The 25,940-nt window shown below is 33.9% G+C and overlaps 1 pseudogene; it reads right to left on the bottom strand.

Moving 5' to 3' along the window:
• LOC149578109 (septin and tuftelin-interacting protein 1 homolog 1-like) overlaps positions 1-20,051 on the bottom strand; it is a 131,536-nt pseudogene extending 111,485 nt beyond the window's left edge.
• Between the last annotated feature and the right edge of the window lie 5,889 nt (positions 20,052-25,940).

The raw sequence follows: 25,940 nt of genomic DNA, 5'->3' as shown, positions 1-25,940 counted from the left end.
AATTCTTGAGCCATAGATTTCTTCTTTTACTCCTTAGCAACTTGCTAGAAGTAATGGGTATACTAGGAGGATCTATAAGGCATGATAGAAACATTAGAATATATACAAATTGGTGGCATGGTAGGTTGATCATTTTTAGGGGCTTTTGTTGAGACAATAGTAGGGTTTGACTCAAACATTTCCTTACTTCCATGTGGAATTTCATTAACATGCTCATTTTCATTTGTTTCTACATTTTGGTGTTCCAAATGTACATGAGAGTCATCTGGAATATTATCAACTACTAATTATGTATGAAAATTTGAAATTGAAGTATTTAGGTTTTCAGTGGAAACTGGAGATACTTGACCTTGCATGTGACGGCTTCTATGCACATGAACCTCTCTAGCTTCGACCATTTTGTGGGTCCGCTTTATTTTAGATGTGACTGGGGTAGATGTTGCAAGAGTGGTTGCTACAAGAGCAAACCTTTTTCTCTTTGTTACTTTGACATAAGGGTTTTGGGCTTCCTTTTCAATATAAGGGCTCTCTTTACCAACTTTATGCTTGCCTTTGTCTCTTGAAGAGCTAGGTATATAAACCTCTAAAATAGGCTCAATGGGTTTATCAGGAGAGGGTAATGCTGGTTCTTATTCTATTTATGCCAAATTCTAACTAGGCTTTACAATTTCTTCCCCATTCCCTAAATTTTGCAAAATAGGGTTGGCTTGAGGCTACAAGGTTTCAAATTCAATAAAGTTTGCCAATGATACAGGAGAGGAATCCCTAAGAGACCTTTCAACTAAAAATTTGATGAGCGCATGATGAGAAATAGAATTTGTATTTCCTTTTTGAGTTTCTTTATCACTAATACACAACATATTATAAAGGAAATTGGGGATATTAACTTGAATGTTATGTCTTATACAACCGAGCAACTTAAAATGGTGAGAATGTAAATTTGAAAATTTACCTTCATAGGTCAAATACCTAATGATATGGGTTGCCAATTTTGGATATGGAGCTAGAAGAGAGAGAGTCTTTTACACCTTTTCTTGGAAATGTCCAATAGAGGGTCACCGAACCAAGAGAATTTCACCCATGATGACCTAGCATCATGTTCATTTAGATAAAGCTCCCCATTAGTTGGTAGTCCTGTCACTTTTTTTATTCGCTCCTCAATAGAAATTACTTTTAATCCCCATACTATGGCTTCTCGTTCATCAAATATTCTCATAAACTCCATTACTACTTCTTCATTGAGCTTAGTTAACTATAGGAAGTAGCCAAGCCATCCATGGGCATGAAATCATCAAATTGTTTCTATGTTTGCAAGTAAAATACTATGAACAACTCACTCATATCTCCACAACTGTCCTCCCATCTTCAAAATGCTTAGCCTCAAATTTCTCTATTCTCACCACCTTGATAAGTTTCACCCCCTTTAACACCTCTGCAAATACCCTCTTCTCAGAATTTCAAATTGATCTTTCTGAGAAATACTGATACCACATTCTCTTTACAAGATTGTGTTATATTTGGCATGTAAAATAATGATGCAATTAATTATGAAGGACATCAAGGTTTAACTAGAAGTTTTCTCATAGTAAATCATAGTCCTTTTTAGTCACATCAATCAATGGAGATCTTTCCTAAAATTGTAATAAAAAGGTACACTAGATACAAAAAGATTTTAAAAATTAAAATCAGACTACAAAGTACAACCTATAATGTGGACATGGCTAAGGTGATGTGGAGATGACATTTGGAAATTAATACACTTTCTTGGCCCCCCACTAAATTTTGACAAGTGTCCACACATAAAAATTTTGGCATAGGAATGAGAAACTGGCTTAAGGCTAAAATGATACATTTAATGTAGTATTATATATAAATAGTGAAACCTATGCACTAAAAATGAATAAAGAGTAAAAATGTTGTACCTAAAATTTTAGAGCATACTTTTGCATGCAAATTGATGAGGTGGCAAACTCTAACGACCACAAGAAAGGTGCTGATGATATGGTTTATTGAAAGCAATAAAAATAGAAGTTGTGGGTGACATGGAGTGAGTGGATGATAGATAAAGAAATGAGATGAGTTGATATGAAGAAAATGAAAAATGAATGAAAGAATGGACCTTACATTAGATGAGGTTTTATTATGAGTTCTCATTGAGGGTTTTTTATGGTACATCTATAGGAACAAGGTTTGCACCTTTTTTTGTAGGAACTATGTTAGCTGATAATATGTTTAGTTGAAACAACTGTAAAAAAATTATCTTTGGTCAATGGTTTATGATACAGGTGCAACCTATGGCCATTTACAAGCAATTTGAACTAGATAGGATCAATGGTTGTTAGTTGGACTGCTCCATTGTCAAATACATATTGAATTTCATAAGGCCCTAGCCACCGCATCTACAACTTCCTTGGATTCTCTTTGAAATGAGAATCATATAGGAGAGTCCAATCTCTCACTTGGAATTGTTTATTACTAATATGTGTGGCATGCCACTTCTTTCACTATTGCTAAATGATCTGTATTCTTTCCAACGCTATCTTTCTCATTTCATCTAGTGAGTTCTAGTGGAGAAGTCTCACTTGTTGTGCTGCAGGAAGACTGATGATCAATTCCAAGGTAGTGCACAGTGTTTTATGTTCAAATTCAATAGGAAACATTTTTCTTTTCCATACACAAGTTCAAATGGAGCAGGGTAAACTCTAAGAAAGCTGCCTCCAAATAAAGAAATAAAATATTGGTGAATCTTTCATTATTTTGTAAAAAAAAATTTATTTCTATTGGCAAATTTCTCAATTTTTTAATTCTAAATATGATTAATATTGGCGATTATTTTTGAATCATAATTTTTTTTGTATAAAATATTGATGAATCTCACTAATAATAGGAAGTTCATTAATCACCATGGAGTATTACAAATCAAAATTGAACATTTTTTTACCTCGTGGAATATTATGAGAATCATTACATATGCTTTAAATCAATAGTGAAAAATAAATATTGGTGATATTTCCCTAAAGTAACTAATAATTATGATAATTATTGGTTAGTTCAATTTAATTTATTCAATAACATATTATATTTAGGTAACTCAAATCTATTCATGTAATGAATATTGTGGCGAATATTTGCATTTAATTTTTTTAATAAAATAAATTATTGAGCAATTTTAAATATTCTATAATTGAATTTTATAAAACTATGGCGATTTAGGTTGTATCAAATCTTAAATTATTAGCCAAATTTCTAGCCAAAAAATTCTAAAATTAGCCAATTTACAAATATTAGCCACTAAATTATATCCTAAAATGGAGTGAATCCAGTTGTTGTTTTCCATTTAATTTGGTATGCCCAGATAGCTTCAATTAACCTACTACTCCAATCTTTCATGTGTATTTGCACTATCTTGGTTAGAATGGCTTCAATTTCTCTATTGGTGACCTTTGCTTGCCCATTTTCTTGAGGGTGATAAGGACTAGATTTCTAGTGCCTTATGTTGTATTCTTTCATAACTTCTATGATCAAGTTTGATGTGAACTGGGTGCCTTGATCTATGACAAGTTCTCTGGGAAATTCATAGTGTGTAAATATTTCCTCATATAAGAATTTAACTACTTTCTCATCTCTTGCATTTTTCATTTCCCTGACCTCCACCCATTTAGTTAAATAATCCATGCATACTAAGATGTAGGATTTTGCATTTTATGGTGGGTCAATTGGACCTATAAAGTCCATACCCCACTAGTCAAAGGGTGTTACAATAATCTATGGATTGAGTGGCATCTCATTTGACTTGGTTGGTCGGCCCATCCTCTAGCATTTGTCACACTTGGTGATATAATTTGTTGCATCCTTATGGAATGTTGGCCAATAATATATAGTTGTAAGTACCTTTAGTGTTATTCTTTTAACTATAAAATGGCCTCCAAATGGTTTGTCATGATAGGCATGTAGCATGTCATATATCTCCTCCTCTCTGACACATCTCCTCATGACCAGATTTGGTCCAATATAAAAGAGATTGTTATCTATCCATGAATAATGAAAACTTTTCTTTGCTAGATTCCTCCTATCTTTGTGAGAGAAGTCTAGGGGCATTTGATTTGCAACAAGATAGTTTGCTATGTCTGCATACCATGATGTATGAGTTGCTATGTGGAAAAAATGCTCATCTACAAAGGTATCTTTAATTGGTGTTGAGTCTTCATTAGCAATGTGTATTTTGGACAAATAATCAACAACTATGTTTGACTTTCTTGGCTTATCAATTATGGTAATATCAAACTCCTGCAACAACAAGAGCCATCTTGCCAATCTACCAGTTACAACAAGTTTGTTCATTAAGTGCCTTATAGTTGAGTGGTCAGTATGAACAAAAATAGGATATCCAGTTACATAATGTCTAAATTTGTTCAGTGCATAGACTATAGCTAAAAGTTCTTTCTTAATTACTATGTAGTTTAGTTCAGGACCATGGAGACTTTTACTAATATAGTAGATTGCATTTTCAATATTAGCATGCTTTTGTCATAATACAACACCTACAACACAGTCTAATGCATTAGTATGGATATGAAATGGAATTGACCAATCTGGTCCCTTTAGAATTGATACCATGGTGAGGAGTTTCTTAAGTTGTAGGAAGGCTTCATTACATGCAGGTGTCTAATTGAATTCAACTTCTTTAGTTAATAGTGTATACTAAGGACTAGCTATTTACTAAAATCTTTGGTGAAATACCTATAATAGCTAGCATGACTTAAAAAAGATCTTACATCCTTTGGTTTTGTAGGTATGGGCAATGTTAGAACTACCTCTATCTTAGTTAGATCCACTTGTATTCCTATAGCTAATATAAAATGATCAAGCACCACTTCTTCCTACATGAGCATAAAAAATTTCTCACTATTGAGTGATAGATTATGTTCTTTGCACCAGACAAGAACCTTTTCAAGATTCATCAAGGCTTCCTCAAAGGTGACTCCAAATATTTTGAAATCATCCATGTATATTTTCATATAGTCATGCAATATATCAACAAAAATGTTGATCACAACTCTTTGAAATGATGTGAGAGAATTACATAGGCAAAATTGCAAGATAGAATATGCAAAAGTACCCCATAGGCATGTAAATGTGGGTTTATATTGATCTTTGGTAGCTATACTTACTTGATTATAACCACTATACCCATCAAGAAAAGAAAATATTTCTTACTAACCAGAGTGTCTAGAACTTGATCAACGAAGGGTAAAGGAAAGTGATCCTTCTTGGTTGTCTTATTCAATTCTCTATAATCTACACAAATATTCCATTTGCCTCCCCTTTTAGGTACTATAACTAGAGGTGAGACCCATCTATTATTAGATATAGGGTATATAAAACTAGCATCAAGAAAATTTTGTAATTCAATTTAAACTATTCTAAGAGTGTTGGATTAATCCTCCTCTAGGGTTGATGGAGATGCAAGAATCCTTCATTGATATATATTCTATGGGTGCATAATGTAGGACTTAACCCTTTTATATCTCCATAGTCCCATGCAAAATGCTTTTCATAATTTTGAAGAAGCTTTGTTAATTGTTTCATCTCTTTGAGAGTCAATTTGAGATTGACATGGAGATTGTGACCTTTTGACAACTCAACAGTAGTTGTGATATCAACCATAGGAGCTTCAGAGATTGGACTTGTACCTAGTTCCCATGGTAAAAACTAATGGATATTTTTTGGCTCCTTGGGTAGAAAATAATTCTCATTAAATTCCTCATATGTAGCTAGTTCCAACATAGAACTATCAGATACATCCTATTCTACCACACAAGTATTATTAACAATACTCTGAATTACTAAATCCTCCTCTTGCAACTTTAGAAAAGACTATCTATGTAACATCATAAGTTGTGTTATAGAGTTTAAATCTCCCACTCCATCGATGTTCTTGAATCTGGTTGGGGTTTTGCTAGAGCATATAGGTCAAATTTCCTTATTGCTTGTCCATCTGATATGGTCATACTCCATGACCTACAACTTATATTTGCATTGGCTGTAGCTAACCATGGTCATCCTAAAATGGTAGGGTAACCAAATGAGTTGACTTTTTGGGACAGAATCATGAAATCTATAGGGAACTCTATAGAGTCTAGGGTTACTACTATGTCTTATATCATCCCATCATGAGTGATAGTAGAATTATCTGCAAGTTGCAGAATTATTAGGGTATCCCTTAATCCTTCTATATTTAGATTTTTCATAGTATCCTTAGTCATAATATTTATAGTAGCTCCAAGATCAATCAAAGTATTTTTAACAGACTGGCCATTTATAATCACATTCACAATTGGACTTCCTAGATTAGAATATTTAGAAATAACCAATTTTCCTAACATAATGTTAGCCAATTGTCCTACAACATGGATTGTGGTTGGGTCCTTTTTCTTTCTTCTAGGCTTTTTTTAGATAGGCTTCTCTGATGGCTTTTTCATTAATAGAAACATCTTTAATAGCTTGGAACAAAGGAATTTGGACATGCATGTTGTTTAGCTGATCACTGATGTCAAAGGATTGTTCCTCTATCTGTGCAAGTTTACTTTGTATGAGCTTTTGTATAAAAGGAGGTTCAACTATTATTTGAGTTTGAGCTCAGCTAGTTACATTGGTTGGGTCAACCATTTGTGGCAGAGAAGTTGCAAGTTCTAATGTTGCAAGAGTATCTAGCATTTCAGTTATGAGAGGTAGTTTAGGTACTGATAGGGTTGTACTAGATCTCAAATGTATATCTATAACATTTAGAGCATAAGAAGGGCATTGCTGAGCATCAGTATAATGCATGGGTTGTTGTAGCTATTGGTTATTTTGATTTGGTTGAGATTGTACAGGAAACTAAGTCTACTATTGAGGTCCAGAACTTGTGGGTGGTGCCATTAGTGTAGCTTGTTGGACTAGCGGTGGTAGTTGTGGATTAATAGGATTTTTTTTAGGCCATTATTGAGGTCCTCTCCATTAATTTGTAGACTACAAATTCCCTTGGGGTGGTTGCCATTGGTTTTACTAATTTTCCCATTGATTATTTTGCTAGTTAGACCACTAGTTGTTTTGTTGGTTTGACTAGGAAGGTTGGGAGTTCTAAGGCCATTGAGGTTGTTGTGGATTATTTTTCCAATAATTATTCCAATTTGGTTGACTATATTGTAGAGGACCTTGGGCACTATCATTTTTCCATTGATTACCATATAGATTTGAATTTTGTAAAGGGTACTGAGGCATACCTTGATGTGAGGCCCATGGCTAGCATTGAGAAATGAAGAATACTTGCTCATCCTCTCCTTCTATCTTGATGTACTTAGTTGGAAGATGTTGGTACTCCACACGAGGGACTAATTTGCATTAACAATCTTTCTTCTGCTTCCTACAATGTGGACAGTACTTAGCTAATTGTACTTTAGTCTCTACATGCTTCTTCATTGTAGTTGTTGTGTAAAGATGTGTAGTGACATCATTTATGATGTCCTACTTGAAATCTAAGATTATATTAGATATCTCAAGCTTTGAAATACCCTGACTGATCCCTTTAGTAGTTGTGGACCAATGTCCTCTACCTTTCTTCATACTTGACCTGAAGTAGTTAAGATAGATTCTCTTGAGGTCATCCCAAGAAGATTTATATACATCACCACCAACCATTAGGTCTAGTGCTTCTAGAAAATTATCATTCACCCCTCTCAAGTAGACTAGTTTCTATGAATCCTCTACTAGTACATGTTGGGGGTTCTTCTATAGTGTATATAAGAAACATGAAACGTAGTCTTCTAACGTTTCATCCTCCTTTTGTGATATTCTAAAGATATCATCTCCTCTTTAATCATTCCCCTTACAATACTCTTTGTATTTCTCCAAAAAAAAAAGTATGCATTTCATCCTAGGTACCTATTGCATTGGATCATAAACCCATGAACCATCATAAGGGTAATTCTTTTAGTGTTTCTAGAAACAACTTGAGCTTATGGCATCCATGTTATAGTCAAAGATATGATAGAGTATGTCAAACTCAAACAAGAAAGTATCAAGATCTTTAGTTGCAAGGCCATAGAACATTGAAAGAGTAGTTACGAGTATATTTTTGAGATTAACATTGGTTATGAGGCTTGGGAGAGGAAATGGAAAATTACATTGTGCCATTATTGGAGGAATTTGATTATGGGGTTACTCCTAGAAAGGAACATTGGCTACAGGATTGTTAACAATAGCTAGATTTGGACTAGAACTATTAAGAAAGCTGGCCAAAATTTCAACAAAAGGTTGAAGACAAATTGTGTCCAAGGGTTCTACTCTAGAGGAAGATCCTATAGGAAAATTAGGGCCTATGTCCTCAAAAGGAACTCAACTTCTTCTTCAATTTCTTCATTTAAATTAATAGACTCCTATGGAAGAAATCTCCCATATTCATATTTTTGTCTTCCTCTTCGATGCATGCAATTGAATTGGTGACTTTTTAATCAAGCCTAGAACTTTGTGGTTTTTAGCTAACAAACTAATCTAAAAATAAAGGACTCATAAAGGTTCATAGTTTGACACTATCCTCAGCAATGACACCAAAAATGTAAGGGTTTTATAATAGATGAAGATAATCACTCCATTGTCTTAACTCAAGGATACTATATCGAATATTTTGAAGACTACATATTTTGTCATGAAATAGACTTGAGTTGTCAACCCAAGGATGTAAGACTTGAAATGGTCAACACAATATGTGCACTAAGTTCATTTAATAGTCTTAACACCTATGTTTTAGGAAAGTAAAATGCATGAAAGGAATCTACAATATTATGATAAAACAATAAACACACTTGGATTAAAAATAGATAACCATAGAAAGCTTTGGAAAATGAATCTAAACTAGTTAACAACTCAAAATATCAACCATGATCATTTTCTGCAAGTGCTGCAGGAACTTTCATAGTAACAATGCTACAAGACTAATGCAATAAATCTATCTTGAAAATGAGAAATTACAAGGAATGAATCTACTCTACCTAAATCTATTCCACCTCCCAAGTGGGCCCCCTTTTTTTTCTTCAACTAACTATGAATACAATGAGTATTCCAAAACCACTCTTTCATTAAAATCCTTCTTTGATTACATCAAATAAATAATTCATGAAGAACATGAAAAAGAGTAACTTTTAAATCATAAACCAAAATTTTATTTTTCTCATTACTTCCTTACTAAGAAAATCCATATCCATTATATAGAGGATTAGATACTTATTAAAAACATAACATAAAAATCTTGAATAAACATCATCAGAAAAGAAGGTGGGAGATCAACCATGACACAATACATTTATTACTAAGCAATAGAATAACAACTTGTAAGAAATATAGCAAGTCAGGTCTTCCTAGATTTTCTAGAATAGTAACTCCTCTATAGGCACAACGTATCCATAGGAACTAAACTGCACTTTCCTTGCCATGATTAGTCTCCATCATTCCTCTTCCTTTAATGTAGTAATCACCACCCTTTGTGTCACTCATCATTTTGTGAAAGTTAGAAACATCCAGAACACATATGCAAGATAACATTTCTACTCTTATTCAGATATCATAATATAGCTTAAAATTTATTTATATGAAATAATGCATTCTATGTATAATATTAAACAAAGTATGTTATACACACTTCCCATAGGTTTTGTAAGTTCTAGCTATCTCTGGCATAAGTTCACAAGGATTTACAAAAATATTTTGGAAAGTTTTTTAGACAAAGCACAAAGAGTAAGTCCAAACTATAAAAACTATATCAAAATTGAGACATTAATATGCCTCATTAAAGATCATGCCTTTTTTTTGTGAAATAGGGTGGCATTTGAACTTTTTATCCTAGAATTAAAGAACAATATTCTAAAAACCTAGGACAAGGTTATTAGGTTAAACATATGTCCAATAATGTTAATCTGGTAATAGTGGTTACACTAGTGGATAAGGAATAATTTATGAATAGTGTCCCTTCTTCATAGGTGGAAGAGGGATTTTAGTGGTTGGTTGGAGTCCTAACTTTGATCCTAAAAAGGTAAAAATTAACATGATTCTAGCTTGGTTACATCTTCCTAACATCCCATTTGAATATTTGGATTCTTCCATGATGAAAGTAATCAAAGACAGTTGGATCTTATATCAAACATGAAGAATAGGTTGATAATAGAGATCTCAAAGACTAAATTAGTATGCTAGTGAACTGCTAAGAGGATCACACTATCCCTTATACTATAGAAATTAGAACCTAAGAAGGTATATAGAAATAGAAGATCATTATGGACCATTCTCCCCTAGTTGACATAGATAAGCTCTTAGATGGTTTAGGTGAAAAGGGAAATGTTCTAGAGAAAAATTCCTTAGAGGATATAGTTTTTGAAATTAGTACAAAATTGCTAAAGGAGATATTGATGGAGTTTTCAATGGATTTTCTCTTTCTCAATCTAGAGGAGGGAGATGTAACTAATTTATATGAGGGAAGATGGAAGGGATTTATTAAAGCTTTTTTATATAATTTCTCCACTAAAGATTCTTTGATGACAACCTCTCCAAATTTTCTAGTCATGAGTTTAAGCTATAATGATGTCCATGAGAGTTAAGGATCATATTTCTTGGAAAATAAATAAGACAATTAGGAAGGTCTATGTGACACAATTCTAACTAAGCTACTAGTGGACCTGGACATAGTTGAGATGGAGATAAGAGGAAATAGATTACATGGAACATGTTTTGGTGTTGGGGCAATTGAGAAAAGTAGTTTATTAGGGTCAACTATCAAGCTTCCCCCACCCATGATGAAGGGGATAATATGTAGGAAATGGTCTTTAAGGACATCCCAATATCCCCTATTAGAAATCTAGAGGGTTCATTTGAAGGCATGAGAGATAGTAGTGGGAATTTTCATATCCAAATGATGGGCTAATTGATGATATTGAGGTGGAGGATGATTTATGAGATTTAGATGATGGGTTAATGGATGATATTTAGGTGGAGGATGATTTAGGTCTCTTAGAAATTGTAGATATTTTGGAGGAGAGAACTATGTCCTAGTCCTAATCAAATATTAGTAAACTGAACAAAGGGGAAAGGAAGAAAAGAGGACTGAAATTAGCTCAAGTTAAGCTTGCAATAACATAGAGTGCATCTACCCGATCTAAAATTTTGAGATAAAAAAAGGGTTATACCCTTTCTTAGGAGCCATGAGGGCCATATCATGGAATGTTAGGGGTTGCAATACCCATGACAAAATTTTCCTAATCAAAAGATATTTGTATTAGGTGAGACTAGATGTATTACTTTTATAGGAAACTAAATTAAAGGAGGATGATTAAGAAATCTTTATGTGTAGGTTTGTGCTTTGGAAATGTGAATTCTCTATTGCTATAGGTGCTTCTAGAGGCTTAGGTGTGTTATAGAATCTTGGAACAATTAAAGCCTCTATTAAGGGTTATGATTCTTCTTGGATGTGGCTAAACATCTCTTCCAAATAATTGATGACCAATATGAATCTAATAAATGTCTATGAACCCACTAGCTCAGAGAGTAAATGGGAAGTGTGGAGAACACTCACAAGGATAATATTAGGGTGTGAGAGAGAATTAGTTATGCTCAAAGGGGACTTTAATGTCATAGTCAAGCTAGAAAAAAAAGAAGGGTGGAAAAGGTTGGGCTAGCCAATTCCAAGAAGATTTTGAAAACTTTTTCATAAATAATGGTTTAGTTGAGATTAATATGTGTTTAATGGAAATTTCACTTGGACAAACACATGTGGTGTGGGTTTTCTAATATTGTTGAAAAGCTAGATAGGTTCTTGTTATTGGGTGACTAAGCTTTCTATGGCTTGGGTGCACTCTGCGAAAATCCTCCCTATCACAAGGTTAGATCATTATCCTATATGTTTGAAGGTTCATGATGATTCTTCCCTGGAGAGTTCTACCTTTAAATTTGAAATAATATGTTAAATATATGATGGGTTGCATGATCTTATTTAGGTATTGTGGACTCTTTATCCTATCAAAAAGGGGAATATAGATTTTATATTATTTAATAAACTAAAAATTAGTAAAGAAAAAAAATAAATATAGAACTATGAAGCATATCTTCAAACATTTGTCGATAAATTCAAGATTGAAAATGAACTAGCTGACTTACACTCCAAGATTATGGACTCAAGAATATGAGAGGTGGGATTTTTTTCTAAAAAGAGCTAAATAAATAGTATTTGGAGATCTTGGCTAGAGAGAAGATTACTAACATCAAAAATCTAGGGACACCTAGTTGAATTTAGGGTATTAAAATACTAAAAGAAATTTATAAATCATCCAAGGTTAAGAGTCCTTTAATATAATTTTTTCTATCAATGATAATGGTGTGTTGTTATCCTCCACTGAGGACATATACAAGGGTGTTGTCATGTATTTCTAGGAGTTACTATATGACCCCCCTTTGGACTGTGCACCATTTGAAAACATAGGGGGTCATTATAAAGGTTATTTCTAATGAACTTAATGCTTTCCTTTATGATCCTATCTCTTTGGAGGAAGTAATGTACACTATTTTCATCTTGGGAGGAGAGTAGTCTACAGGACTTGACTGGTTTTCAGCTATCTTCTTCCAATATTTTTACAACATATTTGGTAAGGATATATTGGGAGGTGGTGGAAGAACCTAGAGCTGGTAGTTTCATTTTAAAATATCTTAATAACACTTTTATTGCATTAATTCCTAAAAGAGAGGAAAATATATTTTTTGATGACTTTAGGCCTATTTCTCTTTGTAACATAATTTATAAAATCATTGCTAAAGTCATTGCCAATATATTGAAGAAAGTCTCACATCTGATCATTTCCAAGGAGAAAAGTGGATTATCCCCTAATGGATCTATCTATGAAGGAGTTATACTAGCCTATGAGGCAATTCAAAAAGTGAAGATAGGAAAATTTTCAAAGATTATGGTAAAGGGGAGATTCTTATTAGGGAGATGAGGGTGATAAAATCACTCGTGGGTAATTGTAGTAGGATTTCAAGTCAAACAATCAATTGGCATAAGCCTGAGATCTATTTCCTTAACACCTCTCTTAGACTCCAACAAGAAATAAGTCATCTTATGGGCATACAAATTATAAAAATCCCAAGTAAATATTTGGGCATTCCTTTATTTAAAGGGGCTTCTAAGGCTAATTTATGGAAAGGATGGGAAACCAAGGTCTTTAAGAAGATGGATGGATGGAAGATAAAATGACTCACCTTAGTAAGTTAAATAATGTTACTCAAATCAGTCATTTCTGTTATCCTTGTATTCCTAATGAGTTGTCTCAAGATCCATAACAAAGTTAGAAACATAGTTGAAGGTAGGCTGAGGAAGTTTTTCTAGAATGGAGGTAGTAAGGAGAAGAGAAGGTCTTTATTTTATTGGGAACATATTTTTAAACCAAAACCTATTGGTGGGGGATAGAACTAAGGAGTTGGAATCTAATGAATGAAGCTTTGAGAATGAATATTGTGTGGATGATGTTTGATAATCTAGAGTTTCTATGGATGTGAACATTAAGGCCAAATACATAGAATCGTAATAGGATAATCATATCATTACTATAAGGAACCCACTAAGGGGATCATCCATTTGGAATTTTTTGCTAAAACATCGATCTTTGATCACCACTCACCTTAATTGGAAAACTAGGGATGTTTTTTGCAAGAAAATTTATGGACTAATTCTTAATATGGTTATCCAAGTCTATGCTTAAGTCAAGAGTTTGGGGAGATTTGTACTATTTTTTAATAGTTCTGGGGTTCTAAGGTGGTTAATTACTTGGTTCAAGTTGAAATGCTATTGACCCTAGATTGAATATGGAAAAGTTTAGAAAATGTTAATGCAGAGGAGCAAATGAAGGTGTGTTTGAAAGAGATTTTGGATTCAAGAAAGGTTTTGAAGACTCACAAAGAGGATAATTTGATATGGTGTTCTACAAGAAGTAAGAGTTACTTAATCAAGATTGGTTATTAGATTCTAAAAGAGGTAAGAGACAGGTTGTGGAAAACTAATTTATTTTGGGTAAGCATGTCCTCCCAAAGGTTAGTGCCTTTGAATAGTTGGCAACCAATAGGAGGAATATCACATATGACAAAAGGATGAATTTTTTTATTCATGTCCCTTCAAGATGTAGTTCATACAAGGAGCAATTTGAGGATGCTAACCAATTACTACTTAACTATACGGTGGCTTCAGAGGCTTGGACTATGGTTCATAGTAAATTAGGGTGGCATGGACCCTTACCTACCACCTTGAAGGATTTTTTTTTTTTTCTAATTGCCACATAAAGTTCCTAAATCAATTTACTTTGGTTTATGGCAAGTGTTCCCTTTCATCATAGTATGGAGAATATGGAAAGAGTGTAACATGAACATTTTTAGAGGGATAGAAGAACCTATAGATAGGATTTTGTACAGAATTGGTAATGCCTTTGAAAAGACTCTTAATGATTCAACATGTTCCACCCCAATTCACATCCCTTTTGCAAATTTGGATATAGTTTGGAAAATGGCATGATTGAGTGTGAAATATAGAATTAGAAAACAAGAACCAAAGGTAGAAGGAAATTGGACATATTAAATTTTAAATGGTCAAAAATTTCCAAAGGATGGGTGAAAGAAAATTTTGATGGAGCCTTGGTTAAAGGTAATGACAAGGAAGGGGTTGGGTTCCTGTCTAGACATTATGAGGGAAACATTTTAGCTTTTGGGGAAATTTGGTTGGCTAATACTACAAATAATTTAGCTAAAGGACTAACAAATTTGTAAGAATTACATTGTAGAAAAAATATATGGATCACTAATATTCATTTGAAAGGAAATTCCTTAGTTATAAAAGATACTATTGAATGTGGTTCTATTTCAGCTTGGAACTTAAAAACTAGTCATTGATGGTTTCAAAAATTTAGATGTCTCACATTTGTACAAAAGGAATCCTAGAGGCCAATAAATTATGTAAGTAGGCCTTTTCTTTTATCGGGGTAAATGAACTCAAATTTGAAATTTTGAGTGACAATGACTCTTGTAATCTACATTTGTTAGATGGAGTTTAAGGGATGACATGGTTCAAATCTGATGGCTTGGTAGAGGACATTGGTACTTAAGACAACTTAGGACATGGTGTTAGAGTATTTTTATGCAATGATGTTGGAAATCATGGTAATATTTTCCTTAATTAAAACTTTCCCTTCTACACAAAAATGATGATAGTTACATTTGGTGTGGCTTCTTCTTACAAAAAGACTGTATTTTCATTGCATGAGGGAAATGGATGATTTTACAAATCATAACCTGTTTGTTAGGTACAAACAACATCATTAAAAGGAGAGGGATAATTTTTAATTTTCTTTAAGATTGGTTGAGAAGCTGGCCTATGCAAGATGGTTTGAGTGGAAAAATGGAAGCTACATTATCTATTACTACAATACTATAGTAGAAATCATTTCCTAAACCTATTTCTAAATAAATAATGAAGGGTTTGTTGAAGATTAAAGTAAGGAAGTTGATGAATGAAACTATCAAGTTGTTGAGGAATAAGTTCCAAGAGCACTGGAAATAGAAACTAAGAATCAACATAGCCTTTATGGTGTTGATGTGGGATTTTTAATTTGAGAAGGAAGATGATACAATGAAATGGGTTATGCATTCCTTGTTTGAAAATAGTCTTGTAATGGATAATTATAGGGTGGGTAAAAAATATTTTAGAATGTTTTACAAATGAAGAAGACAAAAAAGAGTATGGGTTTATCCTATTTATAAGGAGGTGCAATAAAAATAATGAGGAGTCTTAGTTGCAAAAGCATTAGGAGGCATGGTTAAGACCAAAAATGGAGTTGTAGAAGCTAGAAGTAGGTGTTGTAATAGATTTTACATTTTAGAATCTTTTGCAAATGAAGAAGATGTCAAAGAGTATGGTTTTATCCCATATATAAGGTGGTGGGGAAAAATGATAAGGAATCTTACTTGTAAGAGCATTGGGAGGCATGGTTAAGCCCAAAAATAGAGTTGTAGAAGCTGGAAGAATGTGTTGTAGTAGATTTCCCAATCCAGGTTCCATGTCATGGCTACACTTAGTATGGAAGAAGATATGCAGAACTGGCAGTAGCTCCTCAACCTGAAGTGTAGTAAAGTTTCTCCTATATGTGCAAACAATTAGTTTATATAGTTTCTAGGCTTGCTATTTTATTTGGTTTATCACCAAGCCTATTTTTATTTAGATTAAAATGGTGTAGTTAGCCAAAAGTGGTGGAATAGGGTCTATAATGGGTAGCTTTTTATAATCCTCTTCTTTGGTTTAGTCTATAGATTATCAATTGGGCTTGAAGTTATATGGAATTTTTTGAAAATTAATGTAACTTGTGCCAAGTTAGAAAGAAAAAAGCTATATAGTTTTTTAGCTAATCTATGTAGTAGGGGACTCTATCAATGTTGGAAAACTAAGGTGTTGGCACTGCCAAAAGTGTAGTTAATTATTTATGATTTATAAACCTATGTGTTTATAATTTAATTATCAATACAAATATAGTTACTGATTAAAAAAAACAAAAGAAAGATATTGATCGATCTTAACCATTCAATTGTTAACCCATTGTTGGTAATAGAAGTATGCTTCAAGTAATGACTATAGGACAACACAAGCATCCATTGATTCAAGTACGAGATAAATCATGCATTTGTGATGTTCATGTTAAAAATAATGCTACGATTCAATGTGATAATCATAAATGAACATGTTTCACAATGGTATATGAAAGTGTTAGTTAGAAATCCTCCTTATGAAGATGATGGAAAAAATATAGATATTCATGATCCTATATATTCAACCAATTATGATCTTGTCTTTGATTTAGTTGTTATAGGTGTGTACCCATTTACATATACACACATATATGTATATATGCATGTGTGTGTGTGTCTAGCCAATATAACACCTTTTTAGTTGCAGGATTGGACATCCTTTACTACTAAAGTACTATGCTAATCTTCATTAAATATCAATACAGGAGTGTGAACTTGAGATTGTGTCTGCAAAGCATATGCTCTAGCCTTCACTAGAAGTCACCACCACTTTGAATAAAATAACTATTAAGGAAATCTAGTTTATCAAAAGGAAAGACAACTATCAAATACTTGAAATGAATATCTAATTACTTAACCATACATCTATGCATCTACTACTGTAGGAACAGTGATTGGTTCTATTTCCAATGGCTACAGGAATAATAGTTACTAAACTTAACTTAAAAAATTGAGTCAAACTCCTAATTGCTAAAGTAAACTCCACCTTTTGCATGGGCCCCCATAGAAGAATGAAGAAAAGACCAAGAATGAAGAAAAGACCAACTCAAAGAGAAGTATAAGAACTCAACAACATCATGTGTTCATTCAAATATGCAGTATTGTATTTTCTTGGAAAACAAGATGTCTATCTTCTCTATTAATCTGCTTACTACTTGAACTCATAGATATAGACAAGGTCTTATTTAAAAGGAAGGGAATAATAGATTCTTGCAATTATGACTTCCTCATGAAGGATAGTTTGTTACAGCTCAAGATTTATGCAAGCATGCAATCATAAAAACAGTAGTTATCTCCTTAAATTGCTATAAATATAGAGCATAGTGGATGCTAGATCTACTCTACTATCTGACTTAAACAACTTCCTAGAATCCAAGGATCATGTAATAGTTCCTTGCATGTTCAGCTGATTGCTTGAATGCTTTCTTTCCTGCTTATTCTATCAGATCAAGTCCCTTTTCTATGCCACTGAATAGGTCCCTCATTATTTCATTCAAACAAGTCCCTTCTAGTTTTGTTGCTAAGTCTTCGACTGCAATGGTGTCATGACATTCCTCTTTAATGCTTGTGATTCCAAAATGCTAATCCTTTGCTTGAGTTGTTTTAATCAATTTTGACTTGGCTTGGATTCTTACGATCAACAATTAATGCACACAAGACTTCCTATAAAAATTTATTTATATTTATTAATTTATAAAGAAAAAGCATTAATATTCAACTAACATTTTTTGCAATCTCTTCAGCTGCAGGAAGATCTATCCATGCCAAACATTTATGAAGAAAGATTTTTACCAAAAAAATGAACCCTTTTTAGACATAATTCTAATTATCATTCTTATTCCATATGTTCATACCTTATACATCAAAAGTACAAAATACTATACTTAAAGGATGATAAAGTTCAGTATGTTATAGACAAATGTTCACAAAAAGGGTAAAAAAGACATCTATTTCTTCATGTCATCATTTTCCCCCCAACTATCTTGATGCAGGTCCCTTTAGCATTTATAAATTTTTTATCCTTATTTGTAGCCTGAGATCATTAGTGATCTTCTCACCTAATTCATGAGCTCTGTAGTTAAAATGACCATGATTCTATTTTAACCTTTCCCATTTCTACTCTTCAATGGCCATATTATATCCAACAAAGGAATCATACTTTCCAAGCATAGGATGCAAGAGTATTGGTGGTTGGAAATGAAGAGGAACCCAATAACTCTTTTGATTTATGCATAGCATCATATACCCCGCATACTTCTAATAACTAGTTCCAAATTTTGAGGAGATTACAATTCCCTTGTTTTTAGGTCTTCTAATAATCAGATCCATCTTTGAGTAGAAGCTCTTATAGCATTGGGAGAAATTGTAGAACAATGCTACTCCTAAGCTAGAAATGCCTGTTCTTGGATAGGGTGAATTTTAGTAGCACCACTTTTATTATTATTAATAGAGAGCCAATCAAAGAACACCCTGTGAGTATTTTTTACCTTAGGCCAAATGTATAGTTGTTCCAACATTTCTTTTTGCCTATAAGGGGTGGCCTAATTCTCTTGACTAATCTCATTTTGCATCCAAGACATAATTGCTCTAAACTATATACCTCCCACATATAATAGTGAATTCCAATCCCTATCATCTGGAATAGCAAGGTTATGAACATATAACTCACAAAGGAGATTTTGTAGAGCCATCAGGACTGATTTGAATGCTACATAAAATTCCTAAGGAGTGTGCAAAGAAGGGTTCAACCCTCAATTAATTCGAGATAATTGAAACTTAATCATTTTCTCTTTAAGGAATAGTGTATAAACTAGAAACAATGACCTGCAATTCACAAACTCTAGAATGAGCTCTCTTACCTTTGTGACACATTGCTAGAGGACCATAATTTCACTATCTTTTTCTTTGATTTTCTATGCCTCTTCCTTTATAGTTCTAAGAAATTATTTCCTTTCTAGGTCCTAGTTTTCTTTTTCCCATTGAAACTATTAATACAAACTAAAGTTGGTTGCTAATGGAGTAGAAATGTCTAGTGGTGTATGATGATGGAAAATAGGGCTATTATCTTCAAGGTGGTGCTCAAGATGATGATGGATAGTAGGGTTGACACTTGGATGAGTAGCAGTGCTATCACCCTTAGAATGGTGATGATCAACAAAGCCATCATTTTGACGAGCAGCAGTACTGTCATCTTCAGGAGGATGATGAGCAACATGACTGTCAACCTTTTCTAAAGGCACAACAGCTGCAAGATAGGGCACAAGAGCCGTATTAATTTGAAATGTTTCAACAATTTCCTAAACTATTTCTTGTGCAAATGATGGATATTCCTTAGGTGGTAAATTATCGATTTCTTTTGCCTATTGTTCAAACCTAGACACTATTTTCTCTAAGGAATCTATGTCACTATCAATGTTAATAGGGCTATTTTTCTTTGGGGGAATTTCCTCAAGATCACTTTCATGTTTAGGAGTATTGATTGTATGCTTTGGGGACTGTATAGGCATATGTACTAGATTTTCTAAGTCAACAAGTGGAATGGGAGGTTTAGTATTCAAGTTCACTTTGAACAGTCTGGTAACTCATCATGGGGTAGAGATTGTTTACTTACCCTTATCAATAGATTTCTCTTTATTAAGGTCGGGTGTAGCTTCTTGTGGCACTGGAGATACTTCCTCTGAACTTCCCTCCATACTAGTTGTGTGTGATTTTCTCTTTTTAGAGGTCAAGGTTTTTGAGGGTGGAATTTTTATTGTCATAAATTTGGATGTGGACACAGAAGACAAAGCTTCTTGAGCTATTTTATATACTACTTTCCTAATTCCTACAACAATTTTCTCTCTTGTCCCCATTCCCTACCCTTGAGGTCCACTTCTTTGGGGTCCCACTATTTTGAGTTTTACAAAATCCTCTCATGTCCCCAAGTGCTACCTAGTCAATTCCCTTTAAACTATGGCCCTAATTAGGCAATTTTCGGACACCAACTTGGTGTTGCCTTGCTATACATAGGAAGCTTACCTTTTGATAATATTATAAAGGAAACTCTGGAGATTTACAAGACAATCACCATGTTGCAAAACACTAAACATTTTGAAATGAACAACATGCAAATAGGAATACCTCTATTCATAGGTAAAATGTCTTATGATAAACTCAACAGGGTGGATAAATTGAAGGGGAAAAGATAACTGTAATGTACCTTGCTTTTTTTTCTTCTAGTTGAGGATCTTCCTACATTGAAAATTGTTCCTTTACTGCTCATGCATCCATTTCCTCTGTCCATTGTTCCCCATTTTTAGGAAACCTAGTAACCTCTGCCACCACCTCCTCTGTAAACTCTATCCAAATACCTTTCATAGTTGCATATCCATCCCTTAGTGCATTATGGAATTGGAGCACATTTTCTTGATCAAACTACTTCAGATTGAGATAGTAAGCCAACCAACCTCATTATTGAAACAAATTGCATGTTGCTAGGTTTGCCAGTAGGACTCTGTAATCCGCTGGTTCATGCCACTGAGGTTCTCCACCCATGTTCTCTTTTGAAAAATGCTATAACTGGTAAATTCACTGTAGGTGATTGAAAGTGTGGGCAAAGATAGCTACAGGGTTTTTAACAATGGCATTTTGGAAAGGAAACAAGATTTTTAAATACTTCAACACTTCCAAACATCACATCCTCCAATACTTCATGATGGCATAATAAAAAAATAGAGATTGTGCTCATATGCCATATTAATGAGGAGTTATGTACTTGTGAAATCATAATCTAATGGCTACAATTTTTTAATTATTTTTGCACACAATAGAAGTACAAGGGCCTGCCAGCTCATTACTAAGATGACCATACCCTTTACATCCTACATGCCATCTTAGGATTCACCTTGATTTTTATTTATGATTGATGATTTCAATTTTCCCTCCCCCAACCTATCAGAGACTGGGTCTCACTAGACCTTAAAGGTTGCAAATTTTGAAAATTGAAATAACACATTTTTCTAAATAAATAATAAATTAAATAAATGCAGAGGGGTCAAGTGTAACTAACCTCAGATACAATAGGAAGTGTGCTCCAAGTAATACCATACTATAGAGTGATGATGGAAAGACAAGAAGATGAGATGCAATGAGGTGGAAGAGAAATGAATTTCACATAAAATGCAAAAATTTTATTATTAAGGCCTTGAAATAACTTCAAGGGGCTGCAAGCGTCTGAGTGGAAGACTTAAATGGAGTGACTATAGGAAGAGATGCTTCTGTTGTGGTGAACTATTGAAGAAATTCCTCTCGAGTTGCTGGTTTGTGATATAACTTCAAACAATGTCTATTAAACAGGAGTTTGAATTTGATTAGATCAATTGTTGATAGTTGAACTACTCCATTTTTAAAAATTGCAATGATTTCATATGGACCAAGCCATCTGGTTTTAAATTTTCATTGGTGGTGCTGATATCGTGAGTCATACAAGAGTGCCCAATCACCAATAGAGAATTCTCTATCTTTAATGAATCTATAATGCCATTGCTTCCTCTGACTCTAAATTAATTATGTTTAATGAAGAGCTGACTTCCGCCATTTTTCCAACTCATTGAGATTCAAAATGAGGTCTTATTGTGCTATAGGAAGAGTAATATCAAGTTCCAAGGTTGTCTATAGAGTCTTATGGTTAAATTCAATGGGCATGACAGCTGTCTTCCCATATTGGAGCTTAAAAGGTGTAAATCCAATAGTGGATTTCCATGTTGTTCTATATGCCCATAAGGCTTTAGGAAGTTGAGCTCACCAATCTTTCCTAAGTAAGGATACTATTTTAGTGAGTATATTTTTCAACTCTCTATTTGTCACTTCAACCTATCCATTCGCCTATAGATGATACAAAGAAGATTTTCCATGTTGAATTTTGTATTCCTCCATGAGTACAACTATAAAATTGGATGTAAACTAAGGGCTTTGATTTGATTGTGATTCCCTTGGAATACTAAACCTCGTAAAGATACATTTGTATAGAAACTTTGCAACAGTATTATCACAAGGGTGCTTCATTGGCTTTTCTTCTTCCCATTTAGTAACATAATCAGTGCAAACCAAGATGTAACTCTTCCCTTCTGAAGATGGATCAATAGGGCCAACAAAATCAATCCCCCATTTATCAAAAGGTGCTACTACTATCTGTGGTTGTAGGGGCATTTCATCCATTCTTGTTGTTGACCCATTCTATGGCATTTGTCACATTTTTTTATATATTGAGTTGCATCCTTGTAAAGTGTGGGCCAATAATAACCTGTATTTAAAATCTTTAATGCCATCCTTTTGCTAGCAAAGTGACCACCACAAGGTTTATCATGAAAAGCACAAAGAACATCATAAGTTTCATCCTCTCTAAGACATCTTCATGTCACTTGATTTGGTCTAGTATAAAACATGAACCCAGAGATCCATGAAAAGTTAAAGCTTTTTTTCGCTAAAAACCATTTTTCCTTTGTAGAGAAATGTGGAGGTGTTTTACCAATGGTTAGGTAGTTGGCAATGTTAGCATATCAAGGGTTTTGTGCTGACAAAAGAAAGAGATGTTCATTGAGAAAGCTATCTTCTATGGCTATAGGATCATCAAGTGTTTGAAGATGAGATAAGAAATTGATGACAACATTTTCCTTACCTAGTTTGTCAATAATGGTAATGTCAAATTCTTGCATTAGTAACAATCATCGGTCCAATTGTCTAGAGATTGTTGGTTTGTTCATTAGATATTTGATAGTAGAGTGGTATGTATGTACAAATATTTGGTAACCTGTAATATAATGTTTGAATTTATTCATAGCATAAATTACAACAAGTAGTTCTTTCTTTGTTACAGTGTAGTTATACTCGGCTCTTTGAAGGTTTTTACTGATATAGTAAATTGCATGTTCTACTAAATCCATCTTTTGGCCAAGTATTTCTACAATGGCATGGTTTGAGGCATCAGTATGTATGTGAAAAGGCAGCTCCCAATTTGGTCCTCAGGGAACTAGTGCTATTGAGAGGACTTCCTTAAGCTGTAGGAAGGCCTTTGTACAATCAAACTCCCATACAAACTTTACTTCTTTTTGAAAAAAATTATATAGAGGGGCTACGATTTGACAGAAATCTTTAATAAAGTGTTGATAGTACCTTGCATGCCCTAGAAAACTCCTGAATTCTTTCAATTTAGCTAGTATAGACAATGTGCATATAACCTTTATCTTTGTTGGATCCACTTCAATTCCTTTGGGGGAAATAAAGTCTCCCAACACCACTCCTTCTTGCATCATTATGAAACACTTTTCACTATTTAAGGACAAGTTCTAGTCTTTGCATCTTTGCAAAACCTTTTCCAAGTTTTCTTTGGCTTCTTCAAAGGTTTGTCCATATGTGGTGAAGTCACCCATATACACTTCCAAACAATCTGTAGATATTTTAGAAAAAATGTTAATAACAACTCTTTGGAAAGTTGCAGGTGCATTGCACAAACCAAATGGTAGGATAGAATAAATAAATGTTTCCCATGGACATAAGAATGTAGTCTTGTCCTAATTCTCTAGTGCTATCTAGATTTGATTGTAGCCACTGAACCCCTCCAAGAAGGAAAATTACTTCTTTCCTACAAGATTATTAAGAACCTAATTGACAAATGGCAATGGAAAATGATCCTTCCTAGTAGTTGAGTTAAGTTCTCTATAATCTATGCAGACTCACCATTTTCTCCCCTTCTTTGGAAAAATAATCAATGGTGAAACCCATTGACTATTTGAAATAGGATATATAAAGCCAGCATTGAGTAACTGTTGTAGTTCAATTTTGACAATATCCCATAATGTTGGGTTTATCCTACGTTGAGGTTGTCTCATAGGTTTGTAATAAGGACTTATTAGATCCTATGAGTATAGAGTGTGGGGTCCAAACCTTTCATATCTATATACTCCCAAGAAAAAGCATCTTGGTACTTTTTTAATAGCTACAAGATATCATGATGTTGTGCTTGAGATAAGGATTTTCTTAAGTTTCGTTCCCTCCTTGGAACAATTTTTGTTTTGACTACTTTTTCAGCCATTGAAATTTGAGCAATTAGTGGTGAGTCTATTTTATGTGGTAGGAGTGAATGTAGAAGTTGTGCAAACTCAAAATAATGAAATTCAGATGGTAAAAGTAGAATACTTTCTAAAACATAATCTTGTTTAGAAGATGTCTCAAGTTGCATTCCATACTCATTCAATATGATAGAAGAAATGACATCATCTTCTTCTTTAATGCTTACAAATGAGTCCCTTGAGATCATCATCAATTGTTTAATAGAATCTATGTCCATGTCAAAATCACCCATATTTGGCTAGACAACTTGATCATCCTATAGCAAAGGTTGAGTAGGAGAATACAAGGTTAAGTTTTTAGTGTTCAAACCATTTGAAATGGTCATTTTTCTTGATCGGCATGCAATATAAGCATCTATTGTTGCTAATCATGGTCAACCTAGAATGATAGGATACCCCCCAGTGCTTGTTTTTGGAATGAGTACTAAAAAGTCAACTAGGTAATCCCATGAATGTAATGTGATAGTGACATCTTCTAACATACCATCAAGAATGATGGTGGAACTATCCGCCAATTGCAAAATTGTTGGTGTTTGTCTGAGACCAATGTTGTTTAATTTAGACATTACTTCCTTGGTCATTACATTAATGGATGCTCCTAGGTCTATTCAGACATTCTACACTTGTATTCCTTGAATGGCAAGGGTTACTATTGGACTTCCAAGGTCTGCATACTTGGGTATCTTAAGGTTATCAAGCATAAGGTTAGAAAGCTAGCCAAGAACATGGATAGTCTTTGGGTCCTTCTTTTTCCTTCCTAGATTTTTAATATAGGCTTCCTTGATGGCTTTTGAATATATGGGTACTTCTTTTATTGCATCGAGCAAGGGAATTTTTACTATCATTTTCTTGAGTTGTTGGAGAAAATCTAGTGCAACATGATTTTAATTTGGTACAATTTGCTATGTTAACCTACTAGGAAATGGTGGTTTCTTGGCTATAGGAGAGACAATGGTTGTAGGCTCTTGAACTAACTCGGTAGTTGTATCATCTACTTCTGTTATAATGGACTATTGAGGTGATGCAAGCATTGTTCCAGATCATAAATGAATATCATTTAAGGTGATGGAATAGCTTTGTTGCTGGGCTGAAGGTTTTGCATTATTGGGGTTAAGCATAGGTTGTGCAGGTAGCCATAGCTTTTTTGGAGGGATTGTATTGGCTGCAGGAGGCATTAAGACTTGCTATTGAGGAGGTTGTGTTAAGGCTATTTGATGTTGTTGTTGCTACCAATTTTGGGGTTGTTGCCATCCTTGTTGAGGTTGCTACCAACCCTGCTAGGGTTGTTGCCAAACTTGGTTAGGCTACTACCACCCTTGGTTAGGCTGTTGCCAACCTTGGTTAAGTTGCTACCAATTAAATTGTAACTACCATGCTACTATTTCCATTGACTATTACCACCATACTTATGGAGTGGTTCCTAAGGAACACCTGATCTTGGGGCCCATGACCTTCATTGAGCAACATACAGGACTT

The sequence above is a fragment of the Cupressus sempervirens genome, chromosome 1 (genome assembly GCF_028749045.1).
Source record: "Cupressus sempervirens isolate cs-2001-9-10 chromosome 1, ASM2874904v1, whole genome shotgun sequence".
Classification (NCBI taxonomy): Eukaryota; Viridiplantae; Streptophyta; class Pinopsida; order Cupressales; family Cupressaceae; genus Cupressus; species Cupressus sempervirens.
Note: the sequence above shows the minus strand (reverse complement) of the source record. Positions and strands in the feature narration are given on the sequence as shown.